This window comes from Arvicanthis niloticus, chromosome 4 (genome assembly GCF_011762505.2).
Source record: "Arvicanthis niloticus isolate mArvNil1 chromosome 4, mArvNil1.pat.X, whole genome shotgun sequence".
NCBI classification, from domain to species: domain Eukaryota; kingdom Metazoa; phylum Chordata; class Mammalia; order Rodentia; family Muridae; genus Arvicanthis; species Arvicanthis niloticus.
This window is the reverse complement of record NC_047661.1, coordinates 121780581-121795999: the sequence shown is the minus strand read 5'-3', so window position 1 is coordinate 121795999 and position 15419 is coordinate 121780581.

Sequence of the window (15419 nt, the reverse complement as noted above, 5' to 3'; positions counted from 1 at the left end):
ATCAGATTTTCAACACTGTAAATCAATACAAGAACAGGTTATTTTCCTTCACCCTAGTTAAAGCTCATTATTCTGGCACCCCCTTCTCCCCACCTCAAATAACTCTTGCCTGCTACATTAGTTAGTTCTGGCTGTCATGAGAAAATACTGTAGACTGGACACTGAAACAACAGAGATTCATTGTCTTACGGCTCTGTGGCATGAGGAGCTAGCATGGTGAGTTATTTTTCTCTCCCTCTTGTCCTTTTAAGATTTTACTTTTATTTTAAAATTATGTATATATGTGTATGCATGAGTGAAGATTTGTGCACGTGAGAGCAGCGCTCGAGGAGGACAGAAGAGGATGTTGGATCCTCTGAAACTGAAGTTATACATAGTTGTAAACCGATGTGACTACTGGGAACTGGCCTTGGGTTGTGGCATGATCTCTTCCCAAGCCCTGCACACACACACACACACACACACACACACACACACACACACACACACACACACACACGGTAGGGTTCTAATGAGAGCCCTTGGCTTGCAGAAGGCTGTCCCTTTGCTGTATCCTTATGGTGGGTGAGGCACAAACCTCACCGCAGAGCATCATTCATAGGACAGCATCCAACCTAGTTAAACTTCCTGAGGCCCCATCTGAAAACATCATCACAGTGGGCTTGGGGCTTCATTTACTGCTGAGGGAGCACCAGCACTCGGCCACTGACAGATCTTCCCAAGCAAACACAGAGATCTTCTCTAGTCTTCCTCTGGCACAGTGAAGCTGGACCCTCTCAGTACATTGCACATTCCTCGTGTCAGAACCAGGGACCTGAACCATTCTTAATTATTCTTTGTCAATAGGATCTTCAGGAAGAAAAGGATGAGAGTTGAGTCTGCGAGACTGAAAGCTGGTGTTTCTGATAAGGTCACACATGAACTGGAATCACATGCTGGTAAACGACTCGGTAAGCGAACCTGTGTGGTACCTGCACTGGACCCGCACATTGTCATCTTTCTGAATCAGGTTTCAGCGAGATGTCCCAAGATGAGAACATGGCTGTCTTTGAAGGTGAAAATTCTATTAATCAAGTCGTAGAGTAGTGAAATGTGTGTTTGCTATGCTTTTGCTTATAAACAGCAGTCGAGTCACATCTCTCGTTGGCCAAGCTGCACAGGCCACTCTAAGGATGTTCAGTGTGTTTAGTACCTTTTATGAGAAAAGTTCAAATGGTTATTCAGTCCAGAAAGATCAACGAACGAAAAATGAAGAGGAGGAAGGGTACAGTGGCAAAACACCAGGGCATCACACACAGAATCGAAATAGACTATGCACTACTGAAAGTTTTGACTATGTCTGAAGGGAAAGAAGGCACAGCAGAGGGACTGTGTAAAGGCCGGACAAAGCAGGGCACCCTGAAGGTGGGGATAGAACTGAACTGGGGGTAAAGGAGACACAGGAGTAATGGATGGAACAGGCTTTCAGCCTAGGTGACTGGCCTAGCTACGACAGGATGATTAAATATTTGGAGTGAGGTCATGGCCCATTTTAATATACTGTGCATTGTGTTTGAGTGCCAATAAGACTTCTATGTTAAAATTATGAGCAGGCATTTATTTATTATGGGTTGAAGAGAGAGAGAGAGATCTGTGGGTGGTTTGAAAGAGTGTTCACCAGAACAAGACAGGTGGAAAGGACAGAATGAGAAAAACCACTAATACTCAGATGTAGCCACCAGCGGCCACTGATCAACTGGGCTTGCCTGAAAGGGAGGCTGGGAATGAAAGAAGGGACGGAAGGGCAGAAAAGATGTAGACAAGACAAGTATTCTGATCAAGGCTCGAGGTTCAATGTTCAGCTCTCAATTAAAAGGGAAAGCTCAACCCCTTCTTGGAGCAACCCATCCTAGTCATGGAGGTGTCTCAAGGCGAGCTAAGCAGGCAGTCTATTCTTCTGAGTTCCTGTAGCAGGCTGTAGTGCAGCCAAGGTGAGGAACAGCACCTGGGGCCTGTTGTTTGGTCCGCTGTGGTAAAGGAGACCTCTCTGGCCTGCTCGAGACTGGGGGAGGGGCACACTCAGAGATAGAAGGATGCTGACTGGAAGAGAGGAAAAGATAACCAGGAGAAGAGATGAACCAGTGTTGTGAGGTAACAGAAGCCAGGAAAGGAGAATGTTGCTCTTGAAAGACCCCCAAGAGGGGAGACCCTCACTCTAGTCTCCGGATATCAGGGCCACCCAATAACTCCCAAGACACCAACCTTGATGCAAACAGCAAGAGGCTTTATTTCCGGGAATCAGCTAGCTGAGGTCAAGGCTCAAATTGAGGAGTGTCTATGCCATGTGCAGAATGTGAGGGGTATTTAAAGGAAAAAAACCCACAAAACCAGGGGGTGAGGGGGAAACAAGGAAGAATATCATAAAAATAGTGGAAAGTCCTAACCCGTTATTCAGTCAGTCAGGTGGAGAACAACCTATACATGCTTTTCTCAGGAATTAAATCTTGCTCGACTATCTACTTTGTGATTAGCCAGTGCTTAGAACCTAGAGCTCATGAACCAGCTGACCTGCATTCTTGGTTCTGCCTTTTTGTGGTCAGTTAAGTTCCTGGAACATAGCCGGCCTGGCTCCACTTTATCTGTTAGGGGTCTTAGGCTCAATTCTATCTGCTAGGGGTCTCAAAAAAGTTTCTGTTCCTTTCAAACACACTTCCAAAATAGCCCTCTGACTTCTACATACATCCTGTGGCACACAGTTGCCCACATACACATACATTCACATACATGATAAAGTGAAATTGCAAAAGGAACGAATCTATACAACTCTGGATTCACATTTAGTTCTTAGACTCTTAGCGTCTCAGATGCTGGAAGAGACAACGAGGTGGACGCTCAACTTCCACAGAGGTCGAAGTTTAAGGTAACAAATCAGATGTTGTATAGAGAGCAATGTCTATAACTTGTTTATACTGATAAGTTCTAGGTGATTTTGAAGTGGGAAGGTAGACTGATGGAGAAATTTCATATCTGTGTTCCACCTTTGATTGTGGAGTGCTCCCCACACATCTCGCCTGATGACCCCTCAGTGGGGCAGTCTTGTAGAGGAATGGAGTGGAGAGAGAAACAGGAATGACTGGAGATACAGAGAGAAGGTGAATTCTTCCCTCCCCACACCTCATTCAGTAAAGGAGGGAAGACTTGAGCAAAAGGGCAACATAGGACACCTCAATCCCTGAGAGGGAAGAAAAGTGACCCTGTGAGGATAAGGATACTTTGGGGTTAAAAACAAAGATTCTAACCAAAGGCCAGATTCTCATCAAAGTGATCCTGAGTTGAGGGCCAAATTCCCAAAAGACACAGGAGACATCGAGGAAATTGATGATGTTGTCAACTAAATAAAAATACAAGCCACAGTCCCTCAGATTTGTAACATAAAAGTCTTTCTACTCAGAGTGTGATAAAGTGGACACTGAACCATTGGGGGATGAGAAGAAATGGTTTGAGCCCACAAGTAAGTCCACAAAGATGTCAAGAAAACCTTGTCCATTTTTCTGATTCAATTAACAATTCTGCTCCAAGCCCCACTCTGCAGGGAGGTGGGGGTAGCAACCTGTTAGAAGAATGTAGTCCAAAGAAATGAGATATTCTTTAGCTTTCATACAACAGAGATGCAAGCTACCCGGCTACAACCCTGCTTCCTCAGCAGACTCCAGTACTCATAACTGCCTTCTGTGAAAAGTACAAAGCTTAAGAAAAACATTTATGCACAAGGCTTGGTGGCTCACATCTGCAATCCCAGCACTCACATAGCTAAAGCCGGAGGATTATAAGTTCAAAACCAGCCCAGACTGTGTGTGATTCTGCCTCAGAAGATAAAATAAGGGACTGGGACCTCTGGGCAGAACTGGGCTAAAGTGAGTCACCTATGTCCCAATCTCAACTTGTACATACCACATATAGATGCGGACAGCTGCCCTGGAGTGTTTTCATTCAGTGGCAAGAACATTTGGGGGACTTTGTAGTCAGTTTAATTAGATGCACACAACTCTTGTTAGAATAGGCATCAAAATAATAAGCAAGCAAAAAGAATCACATGCCCTTCCTATATGTGCAGTAAAGACACTGGTGTTAGAACAACTAACACAAAGGGTAGAGCTGGCCCAAAGTCTGGCTGAGTGAGGGGAGAGAATGGGCGTGTCCTGTGGACTGCTCAGCCTAGAAGAGAAGCCTATTGTAATTCTTGATTCTTAACTTTTTTTTTTTTTTTTTTTTTTGAGACAGGGTTTCTCTGTGTAGCCCTGGCTGTCCTGAAACTCCCTCTGTAGACCACACTGGCCTCAAACTTACAGAGATGTGCCTACCTCTGTCTCTGGAGAGCTAGGAATAAAGGCATGTGCCACTACTGCCTAGCTTCCATAACTCCTGTTAATTTTATCTAGTATGTTTGTGTGTGTGTGTGTGTGTGTGTGTGTGTGTGTGTGTGTGTGTGTGAAGTCAGAGGCTCCTGAACTTGTTCCTTCGCAATCCATCCATCCATTATAATATTAAAGACAGTATTTTATGACTATGTTAATATAAAGACAAATCAAATGTTCTGAAATAATATACTACAACAGTAGGTCTCCTTTCCATGGAATCAACCAAGAGCAGACTGAAATTATCTTTAAAGCTTGTGTCAATGTTGAACACGCATACACTTTTTTCTTGTTATTGCCCAAACAAAACACGGAAGCATGCATTTACATAGATTTTGTGTCACAGTAGGTGTTACAAGTGACTCAGAGGTTATTTAAAGCACACAGGAGAGTGTGTAGACATTATATGCAAATCCCACACCATTTTCACAGAGGATACATGAGCATCCAAGGAACTGGGCATCCAAGGGAGGCCCTAAAACCAGTCTCCCAAAGACACCAAATATAACATGTATTTCTAAGTCTCTGGATCTATAGCAGTGACAGGGGCCAAGTTTACAGTTTCTATCATCTTGATTCATTTTCTGTTGCTATCACAAAATACTGCAGGAGGCTGGGAAATCCAGCAGCGTGGTCCTGGTGTCTTGCCTGGGGGAGACATGGAGAAGCGTCATGCTGCTTCATAACAGGTGAGAGCACGAGGGAGCACGTTCCAGGGGGAGTCTAGAAACTGGGCCAAGTCATACTCTTTATTAGGAGTCCCCTCTTGCTGTAACTAACCCTTTCCCTTGACGGCAGTGCCAATCGATCAGTTCATGATCAGTTCTGCTCCAGTAACATCATCATCTCTTGATGGCTGCGCCTTTTCATATTGTTCCACAGACAACTGACTTTCAACACGTGCTCTGGAGGAGGTCTCTGCACCCTGCCGCCTGTGGATAAGTCAGTGTCTCAGTGTCCGATGTGTTAAGTGTATATTCATTGAGAGAACAACTAGAGAACACGGTCTAAAGTTTGCAAGGCTGCTTCCTGCTGCTGCTGTGGGGGAATGACTCGCAGCTTAACATATTTTTTTTCAGAAGCAACCAATTAATAAACTCACGACAAAAACACAGACATTCATTTAATCCAAAGCCAACTATTGAAGCACAGTACTATAAACAAAATTAAAACCCAAGAGCTACGGTAGAAGGCTGTCAAACTGGCAAAATAAATATTTTTCAATAACATCAGAGACGGCCATGAGATTGAACAAACACAGCACACCTTCTGAACGATGAAATCCAAATATTTTCTCTTAAAAATTCTGACATTCCAAGAGAGTCTGTTCATAAGGTGGGGACTATGAAAGTATGGGCCTGTGCTTGGACCATATTGCTCCTGAGCAGAGCCAAGGAACCTATGCATTTTCCCAGAAAGATCTTTTGTAAATAGAAAATTGACTGATAAAATCTGAGGCATGGATAAAAACAACTGCACATAATACATCAGAATACAGTCATTTTTAGTAGAACAATTTATCTGTGCGCCGAGCTCTGCTAACAGTTCGGTGCTTAGTATTTACTATCAGAATAATGTGCAGAAGCTAGCTATTTAGGTCCTAGCATGGTAAAACTGGTTGTCCATGCTATGTTTTGGGAAGCAACCAGACTGACAAGAGTGGCCTTAAAACATCGATGGCCTGTCTGAGTGTTTCCCCGAGCTTCCAAACACAATGAACAGTGTTCGGCAAAAGGCATCTTTGTGGTCTGGGTAGAGCTGTGTGCAGATTAGTACCTAGATCATAATTCATATTCACTCTTCTGAAAGGAAATTATACATATGAAGTCATGTTAGTATTTATGGGATAGGCATTTACCAGAACAGCTCTCAAAGGCTGTGTAATGAAATAGCATTGAAACTGCCTAGGTTAATCAACCATAATACTGGAATGGATTCCACTAATGGTTCTACTTCCCAGACACCACTCTCTTTTTAATATTTCTTAAAGGAAAACAATCACATTTTTTCATCCCCTTTTAATGACATTTAGCCACCTGTCCACGAGCAGAGACCTGTCCACACTCCTGGGACAGCAGGAGGGTGAGGTCACCGACTGGTCACACACTCTTGTTTCTCTCCTCTCCAAGGGCATGGACTGTTCCAGCAGCTGACACATCCTGCTGCCCTTGGAAACAGGAAACCAGTCTAGAGTTTCTGGCTATCTCCAGCATTGCATTACCAGATTGTCAGGCTTCCCAGACCCTTGTAAATACCTTTCACTGATGGAGTGGGTGAAGGCTCCCAGGGACTAGGAAATAGGGAGGGGTATTTGTGTTTGGCAGGGAAAGGACCTGGCTCAGGTGCCGGCCATCGTGGGATGGCTCTGGAGTGAAACCAGTAGAAGACAAAGAGGACACACAAGGTCAATTTGGTCCATGTCACATGCATGGGCAGACTAATGTCTGCTCCAAGGTGAACAGCTCAGGCACCTCGGAACGTTAATGCTAGCTCTGCAAAGGCGGATCAAAGAGAAGTTCAGATGATCCATGCAGTAGACCTACAAGTCGAAGCTATTCAACTAGCTGTCCATCAAAGCAGCAAGTCATCTTCGCACATGCCCAGTTTGGGTCACTATCTCACCAGCTAGCAGTGCCAGCAGAGGGCAGCCAGTGAAAGGAGAGGAGTCCTGCTGTTGCCAGAGCCACTGTCTTCTGGACAAGTTATGGCAAATATTCTGGGTTACTTACAGCAACAGAGGACTTCCTGTTCTTCAGTCACACACCTCTCCTCATCTGCATTTATCTTTAGTTCTGCATTTAGTTCTCTGGGTCTTTGCTCCCAAAAAATGAGTAAGCTGGTTTATGAAGGGGGTGGGGGTGGGGAGTGTGGTGGTGGGGGATTGGGAGGCTACAAAGCCATCCATGCTAACTCTTGACAACCTAGGGAGGAGTGGTTTCTGTGTGCTAAAGCAGCTGCCGGTGTTTGTAAATACAAGCACAATCTTTCTTCCAGACCCTTAAGTCATGCTTGATTTATAATAATAATAATAATAATAATAATAATAATAATAATAATAATAAGTGAAACTGGATGTGTGGGGAGGCTGGAGAGCTGGCTCCGCAGTTAAGAGCATCCGATGTTCTTGCAGAGAACTTGGGTTAAGTCTCCACCACTCATTTGTTCATAACTTTGGTTCCAGGGTATCCAGTGTCCCCATGGGCCCCAGACACACTCGTGGCACACAGCAGACATACCCGAAGGTAAAACACTCATACACATAAATAAAAATAAATACTTTTTAAAAATCAGTGGACAGCTAGAAGATGGCTCCACAGATAAGATGCTCACCAAGCAAGCCTGGCAGCCCGAGTTCGAGCCCCGGAACCCATACAAAAGGGAAAGGAGAGACCCAACACCACATAGTTGTCCACTTACTCCATACTCGTGCTGTGGCATGTGTACCCACATGCATATCATGTGCACATGATAATAATTGTTTTTTTTTTAATTCAAGGGAAACATTGGAAATGCACAGAGGTTGTTCTTGTCAATGTTCTCTGAAGAACACATGATAATATGCGTATAATATTGCATCCTACTGGGTGTACTAGTCGTAAGTCAATGGAAGCTGTACAGGAAGGTGCACGGTCACTTGCACACATGTACCACCTTACACCGGGGCCTTGAGAAATGTCTAATCTTATACCCTCTGGTGGGAGGGAAGGCCTAAGATCAATTTCCAGGGGACTCCAAGGGACTGCTGTACATTCAATAATGACTTATTAATGCAGAGAAAGGCTCACTGAAGGGGCAGATGTAATTTAAAAAAAAATCTCCTGAACAGGCTTCAGTGACAGGCTCACAGAGGGGACTTGTATGTGTTCTGCTGGACTTTGGTGGACACAAAGATCTTACTGGCTCTCAGCACCAGGCCTTGGCTATCAGCTCGAATGGAGGAGCTGGGGGATTTGGAATTGTTTGGCATTCCAAGAGGAAAAACTATTCGGTATCTTTCCATGTCACTCATTAAGATCTGTGTGACACTGTCATGAGCAATCCACTACCCAGAGGTCTTCATCAGATAAACAGGGCTTCAGAATTCATGGCCAAGGAATGTAGGCTGGAGAGACACTCCCAGCACCAGCTGCTACCTGCATAGCCAAGTGCTGTGGCTGGCGAGGGACCAAGGAGACATGCTGCAACTGGGAGCCCCAACGACCAACCACAACCCACAGGTCTTAATCCTGAAATGAAAAGTCATTGCTCTTGGCTTAAAGAATAAAAGAAAACACCATCCTTAGCTGAATTGTGTATCTTGGTTCCCCCACCCTCACCCCAGCCCCCACACAACTGTGCTGAACACCAGGTTCGGAAAACCTGCTTGACATTTGAAAATGAGAGAAAATAAATGTTTTCTGTCAATGTTATTTAAATCTACCCAGGAACACTAAGGCAGGCGAACATTTGACTGTACACATGTTTTGATTAAGATGATTAACTAGATGGGACTGCCTTTAGCTCTAAGGAACAGTACCTCAACTGTAACTCCCCTGAATTTAATTGTAGAAGACCTAGCTGGAAAGAAAAACAAACAAACAAACAAACCAACAAACCAAAAAAACCCAGCTCTTTGGTTTTTATTTTGAAGCTGAGGTTTGATTTTCTTTCGGAAAAGTCCTGGCTGAGGCTGCCCGAAATGGCTTTCCATACAGATGAAATTGCAACCGAAAAAAATTGAAGGCAAGGAGAGGGGGAGTCATCATGTTAATATATTCCTGTAGTGGAATTGTCTTCTCTGCATGAAAAAAGAAAGAAGGAAAACTCATAAAAATTCATAAAGGAACAGCTGCAAGTTTAAATTATTGTTACAGGGAACCGAAGATGGTTTTAACCTGCAATCGAATAAGTAATATTTCTATTTTTATTTGTTTGCCTTTCAAGGGGTTAGAGATCGCAAATGCCCAGGGTTCTGTGTATAGTCTCCATTCCTCCTTAAGGGTCAAGGAACAGGGGCATTGAGCAAAAACACCAAGGGAAAGAATAAAAAATAGCTCACCTTTCAAGTTCCAGGTTCTAAATGATGTATGTTAATTTAGATAGTCTGCACCGGACTCCTAATGACACAGAACTAATTAAAATAAGTCTCACCCCTGGAAACAAAGCTGCTGGGCTTCCCATTCAGTTGAGCCATATCAAACTCTTTATACAGATAGTAATTTCATGTGGTTTAATTCAATACTATAAGCCCACATTGGATTATCAGCAACCAATTCTACCCAGCAAGAAAGAAAGCCCAGGCTCTTGTTCTGCAAAGATTTTTGTACTAAAACATACACAGGCCTTCTTCTGATGCGAATGCTCACGGAGAAGAACAAAGACTATTTACACGCACTGCTCTCTGCTTGTGTTTTCTGCCTGATTAATTCAAAACAGAAAATTAAAGTGAATATTGCAGCAGAAGTGTTTTGGGCACCACTAAAATGGTTCAACCCAAGAGAACAGCACTGGGGGACTAACAACAACAGTGGCATCCCCACAGCCCAGGGCAGCAAGCAGGCAGAAAGCCAGATGCAGACCAACACCTCGATACTGTCAACTGACAACTGTTAAGAACGGGAGGCCTCAGTGAAATGGAAAATGTCACCAGCCCAGGAGGTAAGGAAACAGCCACAAGCAGGCACTGAATGACCAGGAACCTTGCTCTCTGCTGATGTGGAACACTCAGCCAGTAAATCCTGAAGCCACACTATTTCTAGGCATGAAGAACTGTGGGAATTAATAACGTGGTTAGGGAGGAAACAGAACAACTGTAGAAATCATTTCTACAGCAGGGTTCCACACGCCAACTCTGTGCTCAGAAAGGGTGCGCTCTGGCTGGCAAGGTGGCTCAGTGGATAGAGGCACTATCACAACTGAAGACAGGAGTTCAAGATCTGGACAGATATGGTAAAAGAGAGAGCAGAGTCTTACTAGGTTTCTTATAGCAAACAAACAAGTAAATAGTCCCAACTAACTTTTCCACAAGCGTGAGTCATGCTGACAGGATCTCACTTCATTCTCCAGGTTTTCATTTTTCATTGTAGGGAATTCTTATATTTTCTATTTGTACAAAATGTGTGTGTGTTTCCCTGTGTGTGCAGGTACTGGATAGGATGTGAACAGAGGGAAACAGAAGAGAAGAGCACAGTAGAGTGGACAGCAGGAATATGTACTTAATTGAGGTGCAGTCATTGAGAGCAGATGGTTAGAAGTAGGTATTTGAGGTAAGGTGAGGAATACATTTTAACACGAATATAACACAGATCTGAAACATTCTCAGTTTTCTACATCAAAGAGTAAGAAAATATAACAATTACCAAACATAAAATACTATGTATTTTAAATCGTTATCAGTTCACGGACCTGGAGAAGTAAATTTCTTTCTGCCACAGATTGGTTCATTTATTTTAATTTAATGTGTGCGTGATGAGTGTACATGTGTACCATACGCGTGCGGTGCCCACACAGGGCAGAAGTGGCTATCAGATCCCCTGGAATGGGAATTAGAGGCAGCTGGGAGCCCGTGAGTCTGTGCTGGGAACTAGACTCAGGTCCTTTCCAAGAGCAGCAAACATGCCCAGCTGCTGAACCATCGCCCCACCCCTCTCTCTGCATGTTTTCTATTGCATTTCATTTATTTAATGTGGAGGTCATATGACAACTTGAAGGAGTCTGTTATGATTAGAGAGGTGTTGTGATTACAGGTATGAGTCCCTCGTGTGGGTCCCAGGGACTGAACCCAGGTTGTCAGACTTGGCGGGAGGTGCCATTACTTGCTGAGCCAGAGGTGTCGAATAAAAATTTATTGTTAGTATTTCCTTTTGGATCCAAAACTAGATGACTGACTATTCTTGTACAATTTTTAGTATCTCAGAATCAACTAACTTCCAATTTGCTTTCTAAAAGGAAAGTTATACCTCTGCAGAGGGGTGCTTAAGGAGACTATTTTGAAGGAGGGACTTAGGAGGGGTCTTGCTATATAGCCAAGGCTGAATTTAAGTCCATGGAAAGCCTTCTGCCTCAGCTCCCTGAGTGTTGCACACACACAAACACACATACAGACAAGCACACATACATACACACACATATACACAGATGTACACATGCACACACAAACATACACACATATATACATCCAGACACACACAGACACTCATATGCACACACATGCACACACAAACACACATAAATACACACATATACACATATGTACACACAGATACCCACATGCACACACATGCATATACACACAAACACAGACAGACACATGCACACATAAACATACACACATATACACATACAAACACACACAGACACTCACATGCACACACATGCACACACAAACACACATACATACACACATATACACAGAGACACAAACACACACACATGCACCACACACATGCACACGCAAACACATATACACAATACACACATATACACATATGCACACATACAAACACACATACATACACACATGTATACACAGACACATACAAAGAGACACACAATACACACATACATGCACATACACAGACAAACACACCCATATACGCACCTATAAATACAATCACACACAAACAAAATACAAGGAAACCAAGCATGCCTAGAAGCGGTCCCCTGTACCAACCCTTGCAAAATAAGCTAAGCACACAGAGAAGCCTTCTGTCTGCTGCTGTAGCTTTACAACACGATGCTCAGAAATGTGTGTGGCTGAGGCCACACATGCTCAGGTGCCGGGATTCTAGCCTGGTTCCTTGAATCTCTTCTTGTCATTTGGGAAGCTGTGTCAGATACCCTGCAGTCTGTTGCCTGCTTATCACTCAATCCCTGCTCACTGCCAGGGCCCTCATTGCCTGAGCCTGGATGGATGCTGCCTCACATGTCAGCTTCTCCCATGGCATCCTGCCGTTGCTATGACTACTGGCCACTGCCATCTCTTCTGCAATGCTGAAGCTACAGGGCCAGGGCTCTTGCAAGGCCAGGAATCTTCTTGCTGAAACTTGATCTGCATGGAAAGGTTCTCCCTGGTTCTCTTCTGAGTTCTTTATGAGCAGTCCCTACCTCCCTTGCTTCTTAAGACTCTCTGCAGAGCTATAGAAATGGCCAGAGGGTGAGTATGTTGTTAGAATGCTCAGTGCCCCCTGGCCCCTTGCCCTGGTTCCCTACACCACAGCTTCTTGTTGGCCAGGTTCCACTGTCCACAACTATTGACCAGAAGATTGATTCCCCCTGGTGGTGGCTCTAATAGAACAAGGGTTCATTAAATTGCTACAGGTTCACAAAGAATATTTTCATATGCATAGAATCCTATTGGTTTTTAAATAAGGAATTAACAAACAAACAAATGACTTTACATTAGCTCTTTTGTTTAATAGGAGTTCCCTGCTTTGAGAAAGCTGAAATCAAATGGATTTCATTATGGAAACTTAGTTATGTGGATGTTGTTATCTATAAAGCTTGTGTGTCCACTGGACAGACATAGACCAGGCCCACTAAATACCAGATTCTAGTACCAGGATCCCCAGTGCATGAAATTCAGGATGAATAGGCTAGCTACTCTCTCTGAAAATCTGAAAGAGAAATAAATCAACTTCTGGAAAAAAAAAAAAAGGTGTTGGATAGAAATAAGTACAGTCCAACAGAAAATGATGGAAGAAAAACCTTTGATTGTGAAATGAGGAAAAGTCTCTAAAACAGTGAGATTTGGGCTGAATGGTCCAGGCCAGTCAGTGCTAGGGGCACTGGCAGATTGATCCATTTTTCCTTACTATAATGTAATACCCGGTGCTGGGTAACTTCATAGAGAAAACAGGTTGATTTGACTTCCGGTGAGGGTGGGAAATGTGGGTGGGAAACGGGAAGCCAAGGGTCAACTCAGCAGTCAACTTGCTTTTGCAGTTATTGACTCTCTTGGGGAAATAGGAAATCCTCTGAATTACTTTAATCCTTTCCAAGGGCACACGGCCAATCACCTGAGGCCCTCTCAGTAAGCCCTGCCCTCTTACCTTGTTACACTGGGGACCAAACTTTCAATCCTTAAAAGTACAACTCAAACCCTATCTCAGCCATAGCAACTAGTGTTGCTGGAGTGCAATGACCTAGGAAGTACATCACAGGAAAGGTCACACAGACAGGTCAGTCCAGAACACCATCAGAAGATGTTTTTAATTTTATTTTAAAGACAGTGACTGGGACCAGAAGTGAGCAAAGTAAGACTCCAAGACACATTAGTGTGCTGGAACCTAAGTCACAGATGGTGTTTCTGTAATTATAGGAAATGGCCATGTGTTCTGTTTGATCCCACCCACTGCCAATAGCTCAGTGTAGAATGTTCATACTCGAGCCTCTACATAACGAAACTAGACGACAGGGTCACTGGTCTCGGTGACCTTTTAATAATTTAACAGAGATGACAGATAAAATTAAAAGATTTTCAAAGAGCAAATCATTGTTGAGGGGATAAGAAGCTGGCAGAGGCTCCCAGGCCTTTGACAATAGATTTTGGCTGGAGTAAAGTCCTCTTAAGTTATTTTATCCTGAATCACCATGGTGCTACTGAAGAACTAGAGAAACACCCATCATGACCTGTGTCACAGTAACACAGCCCAGAGCAGCCTAGTGATAAGACTTGGCTGTCCTTCCTCCCCACCCCACGCCAGACCAATAAGCCAGAACCTCCATGGACATGTATGAGGCTATCATTCGTTTTGACAATAGCACCCAAATGTTTCTTATTATTTCATCTTATCCTTAGTAGTACAGTTATTATTCTTAGACTCAAGTACAAGCCACAGCCAAGAAAAAAGGAAAACAGCTGAGCAGAATATAACGCAAAGAAAGAATCAAGCCAGGTGGTCCTGCCTGGCTTCTTGGGAGAAGTACGGTTTGGTTGAGTTTTGGCCACAATTCTAAAGAGGAGAAAACAATTCCTCTAGAAAAGAAAGACATGAAACAGCCAAGATCGAGAGGTGTGTGAGCCCAGGGCCCCAGTCGGACCTAGTGTCATAAGGAGAGGAGGCGGCCTCACTTGGTGCCACCAAATAAACACCAGGTTATTCTATAAAGTTCCACCAGGTGTAGAGTACTCAAGAATTACTGAATCCAGACCCTTGGCCTGATTATGTCCACGGTGGCTTAAGAAAGACAATTCTTGAAACAATATTGTTGTCTTTTTCTTTGGCTAATGTATCAAAAAAAAAAAAAAAAAAAAAAAAACCCACTGATCTGAGAAAATGTTTTTCTTTTTTAAAGTGTCCCTGTTACCCAATGGCCAGTAATATGCAAATTGTCTTCCTCAAAGAGGACCTGAACTTGAATTATAACAATAGAAGATTTCCTTTTGTTGAGTCATACATATTTTTAAGATTTCCTTTTATAAATGATGTGCATATGTATGTCCTCCTGGGTAGGTATGTGCATGCAAGGGCAGACGACCATGGATGCCAGAGAGGGCATCACCAGAGCTGGAGTTACAGGTGTCTGTGAGCTCTGCCCAATGCTCTTAATTGCAGAGCCATCTCTCCAACCCTTTAACAGATACATAAATATAATATACACTCGAGTATATTTACAACAGGGTGTTGCAGAGGACTTGTCATCCATTCTCCTACATCACCACATTAATAGCTTCTAACTCAGCTCACCTAGCATGTGTGAAATCCTGGGTTTAATCCCTGGTACCTCTATCATGCACACCCTAGGAAAAAAAAAAAAAAAAACAACAAAAATAAAAAATACCTGAGAGAGTAAAAGCACGATTTTTCCTAAACTGCTTAATATGAAAAGTTTAAAATGTTTAGAAAAACTATATATATATATGGAATTTGTTAGAATGAGTTTCAGACTGCAGTCCATCCAGCTAATCCAACAATGATTGGCTGTGAATGGAAAGTGCTAGAATCCAGTAGTTGCTCAGTCCACAAGGCTCGATGTCTTAGCTCGTCATCAGTAGACACTGGAATCTCAAAGAAGGAGGCTCTAATGCCAGTGAAGAAATGCTCT